This window comes from Chiloscyllium punctatum, chromosome 17, assembly GCF_047496795.1.
Source record: "Chiloscyllium punctatum isolate Juve2018m chromosome 17, sChiPun1.3, whole genome shotgun sequence".
NCBI classification, from domain to species: Eukaryota; Metazoa; Chordata; class Chondrichthyes; order Orectolobiformes; family Hemiscylliidae; genus Chiloscyllium; species Chiloscyllium punctatum.
Window position 1 is genome coordinate 91,543,842 of NC_092755.1, and position 20,951 is coordinate 91,564,792.

The window sequence follows — 20,951 nt, forward strand, 5'->3', positions numbered from 1 at the left end:
ATCCCTCTCTCCTCTCCAGCATGCCTTGCACATTACCTCCATAACATTTCACCAGTCCAGAATTTCTGAATTTCCCAACCATTGATGGGTTAAATATCAGGATCAATAAGTTTTAAAGGTCTGGCAAGTCGGTATGAATCACATTAACAATCAGTTTGGCCATGTGGTTAACCAACCACACAATCCTCATTTTATAAATTTTGTAAGGTTATTAGCTCATTTTTTGAGTAAACAAAGAGCTGTGTTTAGTAGCTGGTTACATCATATAGTGAGAATGGTTCCAGAGAGCACCAAAGCAGCCCTGCTCAAACAAACATGCACCATAGTTCAGGGGAGTTCTATCACTAACAGCTGACAATGGAATCCAGTACTGAATGGTTTTCATGAGGTCACCTGATAAGCAAACAGTCAATATGGTCAACTGCTTCTGACTTTGAGTGTGTGCAGCTCAAAACTAAAGGACTTCTTGACACTGAAATTTTATTGTAAAAGTTAAAAAAATAGCAGAATACAGATCTGAATTCCACAGCCAGCTGGATTCTGTTTTTAACTACCCTGCTTCTTGAAAAGACCTGAACCCAGAAAAAAAAAGTTGTGCTGATTATACAGGCATACAGTGGGTGCCTAAGTAGTCAAAATGGTAGGCAGTGTGTGAATGGTCATTTGTATTTGAGACACTGAAAGCACCGTTTATCAGACTCATCCACTGGCATCCAGGGTGAAAGTAGGATGTAATGAAAAGGCTCAATGTTTAAATAAAGGCTTGGGTCCCTTTTGTTGAATGATCTGCGCCATTTCCTAATTCGTAATACAATAATCCCATTCAGCAAACCGTGGTGCTAACAGGCAGCAAGGATCCAGCAGCCACATTATTTAAATGACTCAGCCACTCTACAGGTTAGTTATTGATTTGTCCTTTTCGGCTGATTTACTGTTGGGTATTTTTCTTTACCTTTTCTTGGCATTCCATAATTGTCTTTTGTGAATTAGGTTTTTGCTTGTGCCATATTGATTTTATTTGCCTTGAAAACAGTTTTATTGTAATGTGGGTAGCGTGTTCGGTCTGCCTTAGGGACTGGAGGGGTAGGTAAGAGGAGATAGCAAGAGGAGTGGAGGAAGGAATGTGCACAAATGTACACTCTAGTAGGTCTTTAGGGAGCACCTCTCAGGCCTCAACTTCACTGAGGAACATCACTTTACTAAGGAGGCTGTTGCCAAGCAATGTCACCTGCTGCACACACACCTGGAAATTTATAGAAAAGCATGGACAATACTGCCTGTGAGGCTTACATTTTATGCAACAGGAAACAGCATCCATCTAGAATGCATCCATCTAGTGACATTTTACAATTTGCTTGGCATCATTGTATTCAGAAGGTGCTCTATGAGCCATTTGAATAATGTGCTTTATGTTGGAAGGAATGAGTATCATGTTTTCCAATGAACAAAGATATAAAATGGATGGAAGAGCTCAAGGCTTCACCAATTTTGTAGGTTTCCTCATGGTTGAAGGTGTCCCATTCTGCACCCTTGTTGTCCTGCGTCCTCCCATCATCATTCTGGCATCTTTTTGAATAGAAAGAGACTCCACTCCCTCAGTGCATTGTGCAGTGGTGTGCTTTGTTTTCTGATAGTAATCATGGTTCATTCAAATGACATCACAAATCTAGACTACGTTTATTACAATCAGTCAATAGATCATAGGCAACTACTGAGTGGTGGGGTGTTTGTTTCAGACATGCTTCATGGTTCTGCTTTCGACAATGGAGCTCAATAAATATCTACTACTCCCATTTCACCACTGAATGACAAGAACCCTGACTGCATCCTAAAGCTCTATAGGATATATAAAGGATATATATCCTTCCTTCATAACAATGACAGGGTTCCTTTTCTCCTCACTTATTTCTAGCCAGTAATTCTGTAATCATCAGATTATTTACCACCATTTCCACCAATGGCACAAACTTACCATAAAAAACCTTTCCTCTTCATTCCCTCTGAATATCTTGGTAATAACTTTTACATCCTTTCACTTGCAGCTAACCCATTTTGGCACCTACCCTATACCTTTAGCACTATATAAAACAGTTTATTCACTCCTCCCACATCTTGAACAGAGGGTCAACAATCTTTTTGTATCAGATTTAAATGGATGTCTACTTACTCCAATCTATTATCCTTCACTAAATGTTAATATTACGAAGTCCGCTTCAATGGTGAGATAAAATAGTTTTGGTGAGCATGACTGCTATGTTCTCTGCAAGTATGACACCAATTTCCCTGGCTGGATCATTGTAATTCTGCCTTTCTTTATATACTGTTCTTAATTTTCTATCCTGTTCAAACCAGGTTCAACACAGGAGCAGTATCTCAACTCCCTCAAACCTGAGCATTGAATTTAGTAACTGGAGATTCTAACTATTTTCCATACAGCAGTGGAGTGGCTTAGTTGACTGAGATAAGGACAAACCAGCAGATGTTTCAGGTATACATCTCAATTATATCTTGGGAGGGATCTGCACTTAAAGACCTTCCTTTATTCATGTCTTGAGCTTGACAAATCCATGTGTTTCCAGCATCTTGCTGCTTTAGTTTTAGAACCAAATAGTTATTCTGACCAGCAGGTTGTGGTACACATAGGAGGGCAGAAGATCTACAATATGTTTTTTATGTCAAATAATTCTGATGTATCGAATTACACCTTTGTAGTCAACCTGACAGTCTCAGATCATTTTACATTTATTAGTTCATAGAATCCCTGCAGTGTGGACATGGGCATTCAGCCCATTGAGTCCATACCAACCCTCCAAAGAGCATCCCACCCAGATTCACCTCTCCCCACCTTATAATACCCCTGCAATCCCACATTTCCTATGCTAGCCCACACAGCCTGCATATCCCTGGATAACACGGGCAATTTAGGACTGCCAATCCACAAACCTGCACATCTTTGGACAGTGGGAGGACACCAGAGCAAACTCACATAGACACAGGGAGAATGTGCAAACTCCACACATTCACCCAATGGTGGAATTGAACCCAGGTCTCTGGCACAGTGAGACAACAGTGCTAACCACTGAACCACTGTTTAGTCAGAGAAAACAAAGCAGTAGTACCACTTATTCCTCCTCTTGTGGAGGTGGTGTATCACACTAGCATTGTGATGCATATCATCTACAACATATAAATGCATAGGAACTGTTTAGTATGAAGCTGATTTGAAGCAAAATCTATGGGTTCAGCCAAAGAAAGTGGTTGTGGCTCACAAATTATTGAGTTCCTTCCCTGAGTATTTCTCAAGTGGGAATTATTTCCTCTACATCTTCTTTCATCCCTGTTTGACAGGTTCATCATACTCTATTGAAGCAGATGCATCAGAACTATTGGAAAAGCAAACACAAAATCAATAGTCAGGATTTGACTTTAAAGTCTGCGATTTCAGGCCATTTATCGAACATGTGGTCCTGATCATCATATTTTTTTATAGGAAATTTGATTTTCCTTTCTCTTTAAGTTAGCTACAGTGCAAACATGCAGAATGTTAGAGGTCAAATATTTTAAGTTTCTTTGAAAAAACAGGTTTTCTGATTCACTCCATGTGATGAATTTGGCTGTTTCTTCTTGGTAGATTTGATCAAAGCATAGGTTCAAGTTATGCTAATTCACATGTGCAGCACTTTTTCAACTGTGATCACCAAATATTATGAGATGGAACCTGACCACTATAGGACATAAGATAACATCAGTTGTCAATAAAACTTCTTATTTAATAATATTGGTTTATATCAGTTAAATACAGTTGAACTGAAGTTAGGAAGGTGACAAATCAAAGAAACATTCTATCTATTAATTCCACTGGAAAGCCCTTATGTTAATGTAATGTCGAAGGACAACAGAATTGGACTAAGCTTTGATAAATAACACCATCAGGCTAACACATGGTGTGTGGTCTATGGGTGATGCCCAGCAATCCTAGGTATGTTCCACAGGGCGAGTTAATAGGGGTGAAATTTGTTCTTGATAATACAAGAATTGGGCAAGAACAAATTGCTTGCCCATTTACAATCTGCTAATCTACATTTTCATTGACTTTGTTAGAAATTAAACAACATATAAAATGGGCTGCAAATTACTTTTCTGATTTTGTGGGACCAACGAAGACCAATTTAACTGCCTTCTGTCTTTGTGAGGAAAGTGAGACAACGAATTAAACTGAAGTTGAATAATAAAAGAAAAGGGTGATAGAGCAACAACTGTCACATGGTTGACAGTCGAGCTCGTCAAACAACTTGAATAGACCACATTAAAGTGGTCATGAAATCTGAGAAAACAAGAGTCAAAGACAAAGTCAAAGAGTTTGACTTTGACTTTGAGTCAAAAGTCAAAGACAACCGTTCTAGTAGCTTCCTGCCAGTTGTGTAATATTCAGACAGAAATGGAGTGTGAGATCTATTATATCAGATCTCCTTCCACTTCAGCAGTTGGCCCATTTTCTGCTGTTATTTCCAGAAACTGACAGAAGTTACCAGTTGAAACAGGTGGGAATTAAATACAAATGTTTGTTTAGGATAACTAGCTATTTCCAAATGTTCTGAGATATTGGATGTTGAATGTAAATAAAACCCATGCAAAATTGGACTTCAGGATAGGTAAGGGGGTGGAACGCAAACAAAAGGTCATGGATAGGACACAATGACATTAGGGTATTGGACACATTTTACTGAAGCTTTTGGTCTTGTTTTCATCAGGAGAATCTGCAAGAATACTAATTCAAAGGGGAAAATGGATATTGATACTGCATGAGAAAAGAGTGCTGATTGGTTAGCAAGTGGGCTGTGATTGGTAGAAGCATTACCACGGAGAATGCACATAACAACAATAATCTGGCAGTTAACTGTCAGGTTGTGTTTAAATTTAAACCTGGCAGGTTGACTCTAATTAGTCAGAGTATTACCCTAAGAAATTAATCAGTGAATGGCTGTGACCTATTTTGTCAAGTTTCAACAAAATCTACATGGTCTTTCTGTCTGAAAAGAAATGGGTCCTGTATATTAATATATGTAGTTTCCAGTACAATCTGTATACCTGGAGAAAGTGAGGACTGCAGATGCTGGAGATCAGAGCTGAAAATGTGTCGCTGGAAAAGCAAAGCAGGTCAGGCAGCATCCAAGGAACAGGAGAATCGACGTTTCAGGCATGAGCCCTTCTTCAGGAATCTGTGTACCTGACCGACAATTTTTATTTAGTAGTCAGTGTAATTTATTTGCACTACTGCACGCAATGGTGCTGGATCTAGATTGCCATGATATGGTGCTGTGAATAGGCTAATAAGCACATGGACCCTGCATTACTAATGACATGCAGTCCTGTATGGTCTTCACAAATGTGAAGGAATTTTTCATCATGTCAGTGAACAATTTGCTCAAAACTGGTAATTGCAGTTCACTAAATTGGGCCAGTTTATGTTTTGTAGAACCAGTCATACATAAGATAGAGCATAAAGGGATATCATTTTTGCGTATCTTGGGCAGCTTGTAGAAATGTAGATGCAGTGAGCCATGGGAACAAAGCCTCTCATGTACATCACCTGGCAGCTGTTTGCTCTTACACAAGTCCAGCAAACACTTTTTTAGTTTGTTTTCAAGTCAGACTGTGCAGTCATGCTGAATAGCTAATGGGTACAAGTTTGGACCTGTTAATAAGAATGATGTACATCTTGTTAATATAATCATGCATATTAAGGATGACTATTCTAGTTAATTTATTAGATGTGCTACCAAATACATCCAGATTGGCCATTAGGCTCGCAACTTTTCCAGACATTCAATCAACATTCAATATTCAACCAGTCTGCAGTTGCAAAACTTACAATGCAGTGCCCAACATTTGATGCAGTTCCACAACTGCCAAAACATTTGGTGTATAATCCTTGTTATGCGAAGAATTAAGATTTTCCATCGTGTTCGCAGTATGTACACTTATATATACTGGAATCTACATATATTAAAACAGAAGGCCCTGTTCTTTTCAGACAGAAAGAACATGTATATGAATTGTGCCCGTTTTAACTCAATCATGTTTAAGGTGAGAGGAAGGAAGTTTAAAGCAGATGTGTGAGGCAAGCTTTTTATACAGAGCATGGTAGATGCTTGGGGATAGAAGCAGATACATTAACAACATTTAAGAGATATTTGGACAGACATAAACAGTCAAAGAATAGAGGTACATGGACCATATGCAGGCTGACGGGAGTAGTTTAGAATAGCATTGTAGTCAGCACAAACATGATGGGCTGAAGGACCTATTCCTGTACTGTTTGATATTGTATTTCTATCGTATCTGGTCCATTTCTCAGAGAAATGCCCTGACTAATCAGTGTTTACCTACTCATTTAAAAATTTTATCAAAGCCTGCAAATTAACTGTCAATCATCATTAACAAGTTCATTCATCATGACATACCTCTATCAATCAGAGTCCACTTGCCAACCAATCAGTCCTGTCAGGCTTTTAAAGGTTTTCTTATTCACTGCTGGAATTGTGATGAGTCTATTTTTGTCCTCAGAACTACTAGTGCGACATTGGGTTTTCAATTGAGAGTCATCTTATGTGAGATATTTGGAAGAATGTGATAAGTATAGTGTCTTTCCTCAACCCATTATTTATAGACTGGAATAGTCAACCCTGTCCTACCTGGCACTCTACACTTCCAATAAAACAATCACTCATATATGTGAGCAAGAATAGTCCATCCTCAGGGTCTCTTTTCTTGTGGCCAGCACTGCAGATGTCCCTTGAGCTACCAGTTGTTACTGGGTGGATGGCAGTACAGTCCACTATGATATTCCAAATACGAATAGAAAATGCCTGCTATAATCCAATTGCTACATACACTCTGTCCTGAGCTAGATGACCTGCAGACATTCTTCCTGTAAAAGTAAGACCTGTGAGACCTCGAATCCAGGCTTTTCAACCAACTGAAAAATGGATCATCGCTGCTAGTCACTGCTTGTCCTGTGCTGACTCCATAGACTAGTGATGTTTACTTTAAAATGATGGTATCCTTTTCTGGTTCTGTTTCCGTGGTGATATTGACTGCTGTATTTAAGTAGTATATAGTAGTGGATTAAACCTGGAGAGCCCAGACCTCATGAGGCTGCCTCGACTGATCAATTTGTACAGTAGTGTCAGGTAATTATAGCAATCATAGAGAATTGCGCAATTTTCTCGAGCATCTTGTAGAGTACTGATATTGTGAAAAGAGGCCTGCACCTCCTCTCCAATTTACTGCTGAAGGGTTTGACTGACACTTACCATGAGCAAATGTTGAAACGTTGAAGAACCAGTGGTGCTTTTTTGAATACGAGATTGGATTTCTGACAGAGATGGGTAGTTTTGACCATGAGCACTATAATGTAGAAAGTATGCAGTGGAACACATTAGTTTTTTGCATACTTCTCACACAATGAGCTTATGATCTCAATCAGGGAAGACTGAAAAATGAGATTTGATATGATTATTGATTAAAATGTTTGTAAGTGTAAAGCATAGTGTTTGCAAAAAAGAGCATAGTGGAATAATCACTCTTCAGCTCTCTAATATACGAAATCCTATTTTAACTCATCCATTTGTTTAAAAAGTATTGTTAATTGACTCTCAGCACTAACAGTAGAGCAGTACACTGTCCAGTTTTAGACTGGATAGTCAAGGTTGAAACTGGAATTTTTTCAGTTGTGCATCAGAAATTTAAAACAGAAAGTCTGTTTTCCCACTTAGTGATATGCTTTGTGATGTTAAGGCATTAGTTATTTTCAGTGAAATAATTGAAAAGTCTGCAGCAGCAAAACAGACATCAGAATTCAAGCTGTGATCAGATCACATATCCTGCCTTATTTCTGTATACCCATGTGCCATTTTCAGAGCTGATAAAGTGTTCAGCAATGAGCAGAATGCTTCAACTATAATAGGCAGAAATGCATGTACTGTCAAATTTAGAAGCAGAAACCCTGGTAACTTATGTATTAACAGTTTGTTGCAGGGGGTGACAATAGTCCACAAAAAGAGCTAATTACTTTGTGGAACATAATCTTTGCTTATGCATTTATTTGTAGTCCTACTATACTTATTCACTTCAAGCAATTACTGTTTTCAATGTCATCATGATTTTCACCACTAAAGTTGCATTTCTGCATATGCTGATTCCTGGAGCTTGTCATAGTAATTGAGAAAGATACAGATTGATATCAGCCTGCTATCATGTTCCTCTGCACCATCACCAGAGCACACATGTCCTGCATTAAAAGCAATTATTATATAAACAAAAGTTGATGCAGAGTGGACCATATCCGCTTAACCCTGCTCCTCATATAATTTAATTCTCTAACAGAGCAAAAATCTGTCTATTTCAGTCTTAAATATATTAACAATGCTGTATTCACAACACTCTGGGTTAGAGAATTCCAAAGGATTCGAAACTTTGAGTGAAGCAATTTCTCCTTATCGCAGTCCATATCCTGGGTCTGCACCACTACCATCTGCAGACCCTAACGAAGGGAAATAACAGTCAGAATTTGATGTTTCCATCAGAGTTGGGCTTAGAAATGGGAGGTGCCAAATAATGGAGTGGAAGGTGTGGGTTAGAGACCCAATTGCTTTTCCAACTTCTCCCATCTAGGTCTGGAGTGAGAAGTTGGAGGATAGCATTCTCGCCTAAGGAAATATAAGGGCCTAATCCTGAAACTGCTGGTATTCAACTAATCGTAGGCAGGGGTCATGTCATGGGGCATCCTCTGCCTAATGGTAGGACCCACCCATTGACAAGATACAAGTCAGCAGGAACACACCCCATCATCAGGATCCTGATTAGCTATGGGTGATCCTGGCCCACTCAACTTCACTTAGGACTTCCAAGAATGACCATCATCTTCATGGCTTTCTACTCCCACTGACACTGTCAGTGCTGGAGAGTTATTGGCTCCTGATTCGCCATCAAATCTTGTCAGTGGGGCATTTGCACTTCACTAGCAAATGTGGCACAAATTACCCCGGAAGAGTCAGAAAGTCTGATGACAACAGTCAGCAAGCTGCTTCCTAACAGATCTCATGGAAATGGCCACAGGTCTTTGCCACTGGTACTTCAGCTTGTGATTGGATCCACCACCATGTTCAATATCTATTCTGACATGACCATTCATAATCTTGTATTTCTCAATTAGATTGTTCTCCTAAACTCAAGGTGTATAGACCCAATTTACTCGGCTTCTCATCATAGGATAACCCTATGATCCCAGGGTCTAACCTTGTAAATAATCACCAATGCAAGTTTATCTTTCCTTAAAGAAACCAAAACTTCACACCCTACTGTAAGTGTAATCTTACCAAATCCCAGTATAATTATAGCAAGTCTTTCTTATTCTAGGCCTTCATGTGTTTGGAATAAAGACCTTCCTAACTGTTTATTCTATCCATGTGCTAACGTTTTGTTTCCTGGTCTGAACACATTCAAATACATTTGAACATCAACATTTACAAGCTTCACATCTTTAAAAAACATTCTGCTTTTCCATTTTGACTACCAAGGTGAATGTGATAAGATAATAATTGGACCTCATGCAACACACTAAGCTGAAATAAATCAATCCTCAATTGATCTAAAATAAATATTCAACTAAATTTATAGAAGTAAATTTTATGCCGATTCAATTTCAGTGATGAAGAACAATATTTCAGTAATATTATTAGAGTATAGTGAGAGCCATCCTACAAGTTTGGCTGAATTTGAAGCCTGTTATTAGTGGATTAACCCAATTTTTGTTTATTTGTCATGACAACGGATCAAAATCCAAAATGTTTAATTCCAGATGTATTTTTTTAGAAGAGGACTGCTACCACCAAAAAGAGACTGGAGATGTAAGTACAGTGCTGTTTGTCAAAGTTCTGTATGGGATTCATAGAATATTGCATCTGTAGGATATCAGGAAACCTCAAACAGATAGACAGACATTACTGGAAGACATAATGAGGGGCTAGGCTGAAGTAGGTACTGCAGATGCTAGAGATTAGAGTCAAGATTAGAGTGGTGCTGGAAAAGCACAGCAAGTCAGGCAGCATCTGAGGAGCAGGATAATGAAGGGCTGGCTATCTGCACCTATCCTCAGCAGATAATCACCTCTTGCAGACTTTTTTCATGTTTTGTCCTTCCAGGTGTATACAAAACAAAGAGTTAAAAAACTGACTGCTCCCTGGTCTGGGTTTGCTAGTGAGAGAAGATGTGCTAGTGAACTTAAGTTCATGTGTATCAGCCAAGCTTCAAGCACTAATATAATATGACAGTCACAGTCAATGAGCTACCCATTAGTCACATCTGCATCGCAGGTAAAAATCACTTTTTGCTCTGAGTACAGGAAGCCAGATAGCTAACAAGCTAGTCAGAAGAAAACAGGAGTTTCCTTCTCGACTTGCTCTGAGTGTTAGGAGAAAGTGAGGACTGCAGATGCTGCAGTGTCAGAGTCAAAAAGTATGACGCTGGAAAAGCACAGCAGGTCAGGCAGCATCCAAGAAAGGGTGAGTCAACGTTTCAGGCATAAGCCTTTCATCAGGAATGTTTGGGGGAAGAAGGGGGCTGGGAGGTAAATAGGAGGGTGGGGGTGGGGCTGGGCAGAAGGTAGCTGGGAAGGCAAAAGGTAGATGCAGATGGGAGATGGGGTAATGCCCTGAGTGCTACCAACTAATCATCATCATCAAAAGGATTTTAACTAATTGCCAAGAATTCTGAAATCAAGTGTTCAACTATCAATGTTCTCTCATCTATTCTTCACAAACCATTCAGAGAGACTAATCCATTTTTTAGCTTTTATCTATTTTTTGACACTTCTTTTTCCTAATTTCTGTCTTTTTATGTTTAGTAACCAATAAATATACACAACCATTAACTCTTTGTTAATTGCCTCTTTTAAAAAGATAACATGTAAATATATGAAATAGGGGCAAGTGTGGACCATTCAGCCCCATCAAGCCTACACCACCATTCAGTAGATTATGGCTGAACTCTTTGTGTTTTGGATTGCACATTCCCAAATACCTCTGATAATCCTTGGGTTCGCCTTTCTAATAAGAATCTATCCTAATCTGTTTTAAAGATATTCAATGACCCAACCACTACCACCTTCTGAGGCAGTAATTTCCAAAGCGGAGTGTCCAGCTGAGAGAAGAAAATTCTCTTCATCTCTTTCCTGAAAAGGCAACCCTGAATTTTAATAAAAATGCCCCTAGTTCTGGGCTTACCCACAAGAGGAAACATCCTTTCCATGTCTACCTTATCAAGACTGTGCAGAATCTCAAACACTTCAATCAGGTCACCCTAAACTCCTGTACAAGCCCAGGCTACCCAATCAATCCTTATAAAACAGTCCATTCATTCCATGTATTAATCTGTATACCTTCTCTGAACTGCCTCCAATATGTTTACATCCATTCTTAATTTTGGTCTGAGAGGAAGGCTTCCATAAATTAACCTTGTTGCGATCAATCAAAGGGGTATGTGAATTAAAAAGAAAGCTCCTCCCTCCCTACTTAGATGTTGTCTGGAATTTAAATAGGGGGGGCTGGATAGGCGAGAATAACTGATTAAAATCAGTAGACACAGGAGATTTCAATGATTATGTAGGATTGAGCATAAGAGATGAGCAAGAAATGTTCTGAAGAAAACAAAACCTTGTGGGAATAGTGTGGCCATCAACAATGATAGGATTAATCAAGAAGCAGAGACAGACATTCCTATGGACAGAATAATTTATTTAACCTGGTTAAATTAGTGTATTTCCAATTATTAGCTCTTCAGTTCTGAGCTCATTACACTCTGCATTTTCTGCAATCTGAATTGTGTGCATCTTTTAGCAGTATGCTTTCTGGGGCAATTTTGAAAGAATACAATTAATTTGAAAAAAGGTTTAATTTTAGCTCTGGGTGGGAAGGATAACTAAAGAGTATGAGTGATTGTGGCAATAGGCAGTCACAATCTTGAGGCATCAGTAGGATTTTAAACTCTGATTGGTACAATAAAAAAGGACAAGGGAACTTGTTCACCCTGAAGTGAACAAATATTCCCCATTTTGCTACCATAGATATTTCAGTCTAAAACCAGCCATAATTATGTCAGAAATAAGAAATGTGTAAATATAAGCTACAAAAATGAAAACTATTACAAATCCTAAATGTGCATCTCTGCCTGTAGGCATATCACCAGTTTCAAACATTCCTACAGTTAACATCAAAGTGAAGGTGACCTGGTTCCAGTGCTGCTAGCATTAGGGGTTGTTTAAGCTTGCTGAGTTGTTGGGGGGGACGTAATATAAAAGGTTGAAGTTCATAAATTACCAGATGTGGTGAGTTAAAATCCCAAATGAAAGGGTACAACCATTGCAAATCTCAATGTAATCTATCCAAATCCTCCATCTGCATACCAAATATTGCTTTGCCCATGCAGGACTCTCAATCTTGCTTACAAAGGATGTTTTCAATTCCCCTAATCATAGAATCCCCTACAACTACCACTTGTGTTTTGCTCCCTACTCTTGAATGGCCTCCTGTACCACTGTGCCATGGTCAACTGGCTCATCCTCCCTCCAGCCCTTTTCCTCATCCACACAGGCAGTAAGTACTTCATACCTTTTGGACAAGGTCAAGAGCTGAGCTCCTCTGTTCCTGAACTCAGGATCCACCGACCTACCTCAATTTGGAATCACACCTACTGTCCCTGATCACTGCCTGAATTTGAAGTACTTAATCTACCAGGTGTGATTGCCTCCTGAAACAAAGTGTCCAGGTACGTTTCCTCCTCCTGGATGTGCTGCAGTCTTTGAAGCTTAGATTTCCAGCTCATCAATTCTGAGCCAGAGTTTCACCAGTAACCAACACTTGCTGCAGATGTGGTCACTGCAGTTCACAAAGGGATCAGCACACTTTCACATCATACAACTACAGCACATCACCTACCCAGCCAACTCTACTTAGATACTTACTTTATTAATTAATATAAATGAATTAATGAATTTCTTATTACTTCTTTGCCATATTCTTTTTCAAATTTAGTACAGATTTCATACCAGCCAATAAGGACACAGCATCCCTGTGATGTCACTACAGTATTTTTCACAGCTACAATGTGCACCGAGTTTTATACTTACTGTCCTGCCGCTGTTCCACCTTCCAACTGCTCCCTGCAGACTAGGCTGTGATCCCCGAGCTCTGTGAGTTTTATCTTTACTGTGGAGGACATTCAAAGCAGTTTTTCACAGTGCTCAGCAAAAGTATATACCAGTGAAAAAGAAAGACTATAGGAAAAGGGGTAATCTGCCATGGGTGTCTAAGGAAATAAGGAAGTCTATCAGATTGAAAGGCATAAAAAGTGGCCAAGATCAGTGGGAAACTAAAAGATCTGGAAAGTTTTAAAGGTTAATAGAAAGCCACAAAGAGCTGTAAAGAAAAGTAAGACAGATTATGAGAATAAACTAGCTCAGAATATAAAGACAGCTGGCAAAAAGAGTGGTTAAAGTAAACATTGGTCCTTTAGAAGATGAGAAGAGGGATTTAGTAATGGGATATGAGGAAATGGCTGAGATATTGAACAGGTATTTTGTGTCAGTCTTCACAGTGGAGGACACTAATAACATGCCAATAATTAACAAAGAAACAAAGGTCGATGAGGACCTGGAAACAATCATTATCACAAAGGAGGTAGTGTTGGACAAGCTAATGGAGTTAAGGGTAGACAAGTCTCCTGGCCCTGATGGAATGCATCCCAAGGTACCAAACACATGGCGGGAGAAATAGTAAATACACTTGTGGCAATTTTCCAAAATTCAATGGACTCTGGGGCAGTTCCAACAGATTGGAAAACAGCAAATGTGATGCCTCTGTTTAAAAAGAGAGGTAGACAAAAGAATGGGGAATTTTAGACTGGTTAGCTTAACTTCTGAAGTGAGGAAAATGTTTGAGTCCATTATCAAGGAAGAAATAGCAAGGCATCTAGATGGAAATTGTCCCATTGGGCAGACAGCATGGGTTCATGAAGCGCAGGTTATGCTTAATTAATCTACTGGAATTCTTGAAGACATTACAAGCACAGTGGACAACAGGGGCCCAGTAGTTGTGGTGTATCTAGAATTCCAAATGGCATTTGACGAGGTGCCACACAAAAGGCTTCTGCATCAGATAAAGATGCAAGCCGTTACAGGAAGCAAAGAGTGGGGATAAATTTGTGCTTTTCTGGCTGTCAATCAGTGACTAGTGGTGTGCCTCAGGGATCAGTGTCGAGACTGCAATTATTCACAATTTACATAGATAATTTGGAGTTGGGGTCCACACGTTGTGTGTCACAGTTTGTGGATGACTCTAAGAGGAGCAGTAGAGCAAAGTGTGCAGAGGACTCTGAAACTTTGCAAAGACATACAGATAGTTTATGTGAGTGGGCAAAGGTCTGGCAGATGGAGTACAATGTCAATAGATGTGAAGTCATCCATTTTGGTAGGAATAACAGTAAAAAGGACTATTACTTGAATGGTAAAACGTTTCAGTATGCTGCTATGCAGAAGGACCTGGGTGTTCTTGTGAAAGAATCACAGATGATTGGTCTGCAGGTGTAATGGGTAATTAAGAAGGCAAATGGAATATTGTCCTTCATTGCTGAAGGGATTGAGTTTAAAAGCAGGGAGGTTATGTTGCAGTATAGTGTGCTGGTGAGGTCACAACTGGAGTACTGTGTGCAGTTTTGGTCTCCTTACTTGAGAAAGGATTTACAGACATGAGAGGGGGTGCAGAGAAGGTTGCCTGGGTCAATTCTCGAATTGAGTTGGCTTATGAGGAGAAACCGAGTAGAGTGGGATTATATTCATTGGAATTTAGAAGAATGAGGGGGGATCTTATAGAAACATATAAAATTATGAAGGGGATAGCTAAGGTAGAAGTGGAGAGGATGTTTCCACTGGCAGGTTAAACTAGGACAAAAGGGCATAGCCTCAAGATTAGAGGGAGCAGACTTAGGACTGAATTGATAAGGAACTTTTTCACCCAGAGTGTTGTGAATCTATGGAATTCCTTTCCCAGTGAAACAGTTGAGGTTTCTTCAGTAAATGCTTTTAAAGCTAAGATAGACAATTTTTTGAACAGTAAAGAAATTAAGGGTTATAGTGAGAGGGTGGATAAGTGGAGCTAAGGCCATAAAAAAGATCAGCCATGATCTTATTGAATGGTGGAGTAGCCTCAAAGGGCCAGATAGCCTATTCCTGCTCCTAATTCTTATGTTCTTATATATTTGTAGAATTGCACATTAGTCTGTAGAATTCTGTGTCTGTGGAGCTTGGGCATTGGATATAAAATGGCTGAGTTGGATTTGATAGACAAGGGGTCAAGTGTTTTGGGCAACAGATAGGAAAATGCACTTGGGGCCACAATGGATCAATCATGACCTTATTGAATAGCAGAGCAGGCTCAAGGGGTTGAATGGCTAATAATGTTCTAATTTCTAAATTAAATTCGCTTTTGTCTTGAAAGATATTGGACCAACAAATTCTTCAAAGTTGTATGCACCCCACAAGTGTTACTTTATCAAAGGTTTACTGTACAAGTGGGTTTTTTTTTATATTTGTCTTCAGTGGAGCCATGCTAACAGAGGAAAAGTAGCTCTAAGGAATATGTTGTCCAGTCTTAGATTGTACTAAATACAGTGTAAACACATCTACAGGACCTTTCAGATTATCTTGACCTCCTACAAAATTAATATTTACTATCCTTCAGCAATTCCTCATCTTACAACTAATTAAAATTGTAATTAATTGTTTTTGTTTCCTATAATACAAGGATCCAAATGTCAGGCTTTTATACTGGAAGTTGTAACAAGTTCATGTTCCATTTTACGCATGGAGAAGTGATAATCTTTGGATTAGTAATCTAGAACCCTAGGATAATGTTCTGGGGCCATTAGTTTGAATCCCACAATGGCAGATAGCAAAATTTGAATTCAATAAAAACATGAAATAAAAAGCTAGCCTAATGACAATCATGAAACTACTACTTATTGTTCTAAAACCCATCTGGTCCACTGGTGTACTTTAGGCAAGACCTGCTTACTTGGTCTGGCCTTCATAAGACTCATGGAGTAATGTGGTTGTTGACAATAAATGCTGGCCCAGCCAGAGATGCTCACATCCCATGAGTGAATTTAAAAACAAAATCATAAAGATTACCTCAGAGTCCTTTTGAAGTTATCAGGTTTTTCTAGTTATTAGGTCAATATATGTAACAGAGCCTCAGAATTTGTCCTGCATTCGCCCAGGCACTGAACCCCACTCTTAGCCACAGCACTGTTGGAAAGTAGTCTATGGAAGCTGTCAACCTCTTGCAAGAGACAAGTCACTCTCCCCTGGGGGAGACCGAGAAGAAGATCAGATGACCTGTCATTCATTTGTGATTCATGTATTGCCTTGGAACGTGAAAGCTGAGTCAGAGAAAGGGAGGTGATCTGGAGGAGAGGAATTGTACATTTTTCCTTTGTTGTCTTCCAATTAATTTTGTTCATTGCTTTGCTTTATATTTTATCTTCCTTTACTTTCTTCCCACCAACTCAACAACAATTTATTTTAAAAATCTGCTATATCCCCTCATCTCCTGGTAGCGCTGACTGTTTCTGGTAAATAATTTCACTTGTGTATCTCACAAGTCAATACTTTGTCCAAATGGATGCTTTTCATAGTGCGTAAATGATTAATCAGAGAATGTTGGCAAGTTATTTAATTGTGGGTGTGCTCACAATCAAGCTTAATGCTTTCTTCATCCTCAGTGATACTGATGCAGTAACTTCACTTGCAGCCGGGAGTCATGGAAAATAAGGTAAAAACAATAACTGCAGATGCTGGAAACCAGGTTCTGGATTAGTGGTGATGGAAAAGCACAGCAGTTCAGGCAGCAGCCGAGGAGCAATAAAATCGACGTTTCGGGCAAAAGCCCTTCATCAGGAATACAGGCAGAGTGCCTGAAGGGTGGAGAGATAAATGAGAGGAGGGTGGGGGTGGGGAGATAGTAGTATAGAGTACAATAGGTGAGTGGGGGTGGGGATGAAGGTGATAGGTCAGGGAGGAGGGTGGGGGAAGGTAGCAAAGAGTACAATGGGTGGATGGGGGTGGGATGAAGGTGATAGGTCAGGGAGGAGGGTGGAGTGGATAGGTGAAAAAGAAGATAGGCAGGTAGAACAAGTCATAGGGACAATGCTGAGCTGGAAGTTTGGAACTCGGGTGAGGTGGGGGAAGGGGAAATGAGGAAACTGTTGAAGTCCACATTGTTGCCCTGGGGTTGAAGTGTTCCGAGGCGGAAGATGAGGCGTTCTTCCTCCAGGCGTTGGGTGGTGATGGAGCAGCGGTGAAGGAGGCCCAGGACCTCCTTGTCCTCAGCAGAGTGGGAGGGGGAGTTGAAATGTTGGGCCACAGGGTGGTGTGGTTGATTGGTGCGGGTGTCCCTTTAAATGTTTCTCTTTTCTTTATTCTAAATTCTTCATAATGATTCAGCTGTTTTCCCAAACTGTTATCAAACCTTACACTTTTTAGTTGTGATGATTTGTCTGAATTTATAACACTTCCATCAGGGGTATAGTTAGTAAGTTTGCAGATGACACCAAAACTGGAAGTGTAGTGGACAGTGAAGAAGGTTACCTCAGAGTACAACAGGATTTTGATCAGATAAGCCAATGGGCCAAGGAGTGGAAATGGAGCCTAATTTAGATAAATGTGAGGTGCTGCATTTTAGAAAGGCAAATCAGGGTAGAACATGTACACTTCATGATAAGGTCCTGGGAACAGATGCTGAACAAACAGACCTTGGAGTGCAGGTACATAGTTCCTTGAAAGTGGAGTCCCAAGTAGTCAGGATAGTGAAGTAGGTGTTTGGTATGCTTGCCTTTATTGGTCAGTGCATTGAGTATAGGATTTAGGATGTCATGTTGCAGAACATGAGTTAGACCACTTTTGGAATATTGCTTGCAGTTCTGGTCTCCCTGGGAGAGGAAGAATATTGTGAAACATGAAAGGGTTCAGAAAAGATTTACAAGGATGTTGCCAGGGTTGGAGGGTTTGAGCTATATGGAGAAGCTGAATAGACTGGGGCTGTTTTCCCTGGAGCATCAGAGGCTGAGGGGTGACCTTATAGAGGTTTATAAAATCATGAGGGCATGGACAGGATAAATAGACATGGTCTTTTCCCTGGAGTGGGGGAGTCCAACTAGAGGGCATTGGTTTAAGGTGAGAGGGGAAAGATTTAAAAGGGACCTGAAGGCAATTTTTTCATGCAGAGGGTGGTGCATGGAATGAGCTGTTAGAGGAAGGTGGAGGCTGGTACAATTACAACATTTAAAAGGCATCTGGATGGGTATATGAATTTGGGTTTAAAGGGATATAGGCCAAATGCTGGCAAATGGAACTAGATTAATTTGGAATATCTGATCGGCATGGATGAGTTGGACTGAAGGGTCTGTTTCCATGCTGTACAGCTCTATAACTCAATGAATCTATGACTTACAATTTGAAGCACAACATAAATAGAAGTTTTATGTTACAGCATTAACAGTCATCCTTCAACCATTGAGGATATACTGGATGTCATGCCATTTCGCTATACATTCCTGTTCTTTTCTTTTCATAGTCAACAAGTATAAACACACCATGATGATGGTGGGGTGGGTGTTGGGGGTGGGTTTGGCTGTTGGAAGGAAAAGTCTGCCTTGCTAATCAAACCAAATGGGGGATGGAGTATTTCACAGTCAGTCCAATTTTCCTTTGTCATGAGTAAAGACTGTACTATTTCATTTTTTTGCATTCTTGACTGAGAACTGAGATGAGAAAAGAACTGTTTTATAAACCAAGAATTGTGATGGTTTGCCTCACTTTTTAAAAGCAAACAGCCTCATTGTAAATATGTTTACACAGCTGCTTATTCAAAAAGTAGTGGAAGCCTTGTTTGCGGATTAGCTGAAGTCAGGTTGGTATGTATAAATGGAGATTTGGTTGGCAGTAAGAGTCTTATTAGTCTGTGAACTAATGACCAATATGATTGGCTCCCAGGTAGCTATACAGCTTGGGGTCTGAACAATGCAGAAACCATCGACCCTCTAGAGGAGAAGGGTCTACATTTGTTCTTCTGTGGGATACATTTCAAATCATGGCTCATGGAGGAATTAAAGCAAAGCAAGGGACTTAATCATTTCTGACCATCCCAAATTGGCTGAATGGAAAATTAAAGTATTAATGACAAGGATGTTCATTCCAAGCATGATAAGCGCTCTATATATGTAGGTTGCAATCTAATATTATCCAGAAGACAGACAGATTACTTTCCCTTTCCAGTTGTGATAAGCTGATTGATAAGACCTTTAAAAGTGGGAACTAGTCATAGAGGCATACAGGATGGAAACAGACTCTTTGGTCCAACTAGTCCACACCAATCCTGTTCCCAAACTAAACTAGTCCCACCTGCCTGCACTTGTCCATATCCCTCCAAACATTTCCTATTCAGGAACCTATCGAAATGTCTTTTAAATGTTGTAACTGTACCTGCATCTACCTCTTCCTCTGGCAGTTCATTCCACATATAAACCACTCTCTGTGTAAAAAGATTGTCCCTCAGATCCTTTATAAATCTTCCTCCTCTCACCTTAAAAATATGTCTCCTTGTTTTGAATTCCCCGACCCTAGGGAAAAGACTATGTAATTCACCTTATCTGTGGCCCTGCATGGTTTATGAACGTCAACAAGGTTAATCCTCAACCCCGACACGCCAGTGAAAAAAGTTCAGTCTTTCAGTCTATTTTTATATCTCAAACCATCCATTCCCAGCAACATCCTGACAAATCTTTTCTGAACCCTCTCCAGTTTAGTAATATCCCTCCTTTAACAGGGCGACCAGAACTGTACACAGTACTCCAGCAGAACACTCACCAAGGACATAGAGTCATAGAGATGTACAGCATGGAAACAGACCCTTCGGTCCAACCCGTCCATGCCAACCAGATATCCCAACCCAATCTAGTCCCACCTGCCAGCACCCGGCCCATATCCCTCCAAACCCTTCCTATTCATATACCCATCCAAATGCCTCTTAAATGTTGCAATTGTACCAGCCTCCACCACATCCTCTGGCAGCTCATTCCATACACGTACCACCCTCTGTGTGAAAACGTTGCCCCTTAGGTCTCTTTTATATCTTTCCCCTCTCACCCTAAACCTATGCCCTCTAGTTCTGGACTCCCCCACCCAGGGAAAAGACTTTGCCTATTTATCCTATCCATGCCCCTCATAAATTTTGTAAACCTCTATAAGGTCACCCCTCAGCCTCCGACGCTCCAGGGAAAACATCCCTAGCCTGTTCAGCCTCGCCCAATAGCTCAGATCCTCCAACCCTGGCAACATCCTTATAAATCTTTTCTGAACCCTTTCAAGTTTCACAACATCTTTCTGATAGGAAGGAGACCAGAATTGCACTCAATATTCCTACAGTGGCCTAACCAATGTCCTGTACAGCCACAATATGACCTCCCAACTCCTGTAATCAATACTCTGACCAATAAATGAAAGCATACCAAACGCCTTCTTCACTATCCTATCTACCCATGACTCCACTTTCAAGGAGCTATGAACCTGCACTCCAAGGTCTCTTTGTTCAGCAACACTTCCTAGGACCTTTCCATTAAGTGCATAAGTCCTGCTAAGATTTGCTTTCCCAAAATGCAGCACCTTCGCATTTATCTGAACTAAACTCAATCTGCCACTTCTCAGCACATTGGCCCATCTGGTCCAGATCCTGTTGTAATCTGAGGTAACCCTCTTCGCTGTCCACTACACCTCCAATTTTGGTGTCATCTGCAAACTTACTAACTATACCTCTTATGCTCGCATCCAAATCATTTATGTA

At 40.1% G+C, this 20,951-nt stretch overlaps 1 protein-coding gene across 1 annotated transcript in view; it reads left to right on the forward strand.

Annotated features, from left to right (window-relative positions):
• The first annotated feature begins 839 nt into the window (after nt 1–839).
• fam222aa (family with sequence similarity 222 member Aa) overlaps nt 840–20,951 on the forward strand; it is a 370,821-nt gene continuing 350,709 nt past the window's right edge. The window contains exons 1-3 of the mRNA XM_072587898.1: nt 840–897; nt 2,353–2,488; nt 9,863–9,911. The gene's annotated coding sequence lies outside the window, so the exon portion shown is untranslated. The remainder of the gene's footprint in view (nt 898–2,352; nt 2,489–9,862; nt 9,912–20,951) is intronic.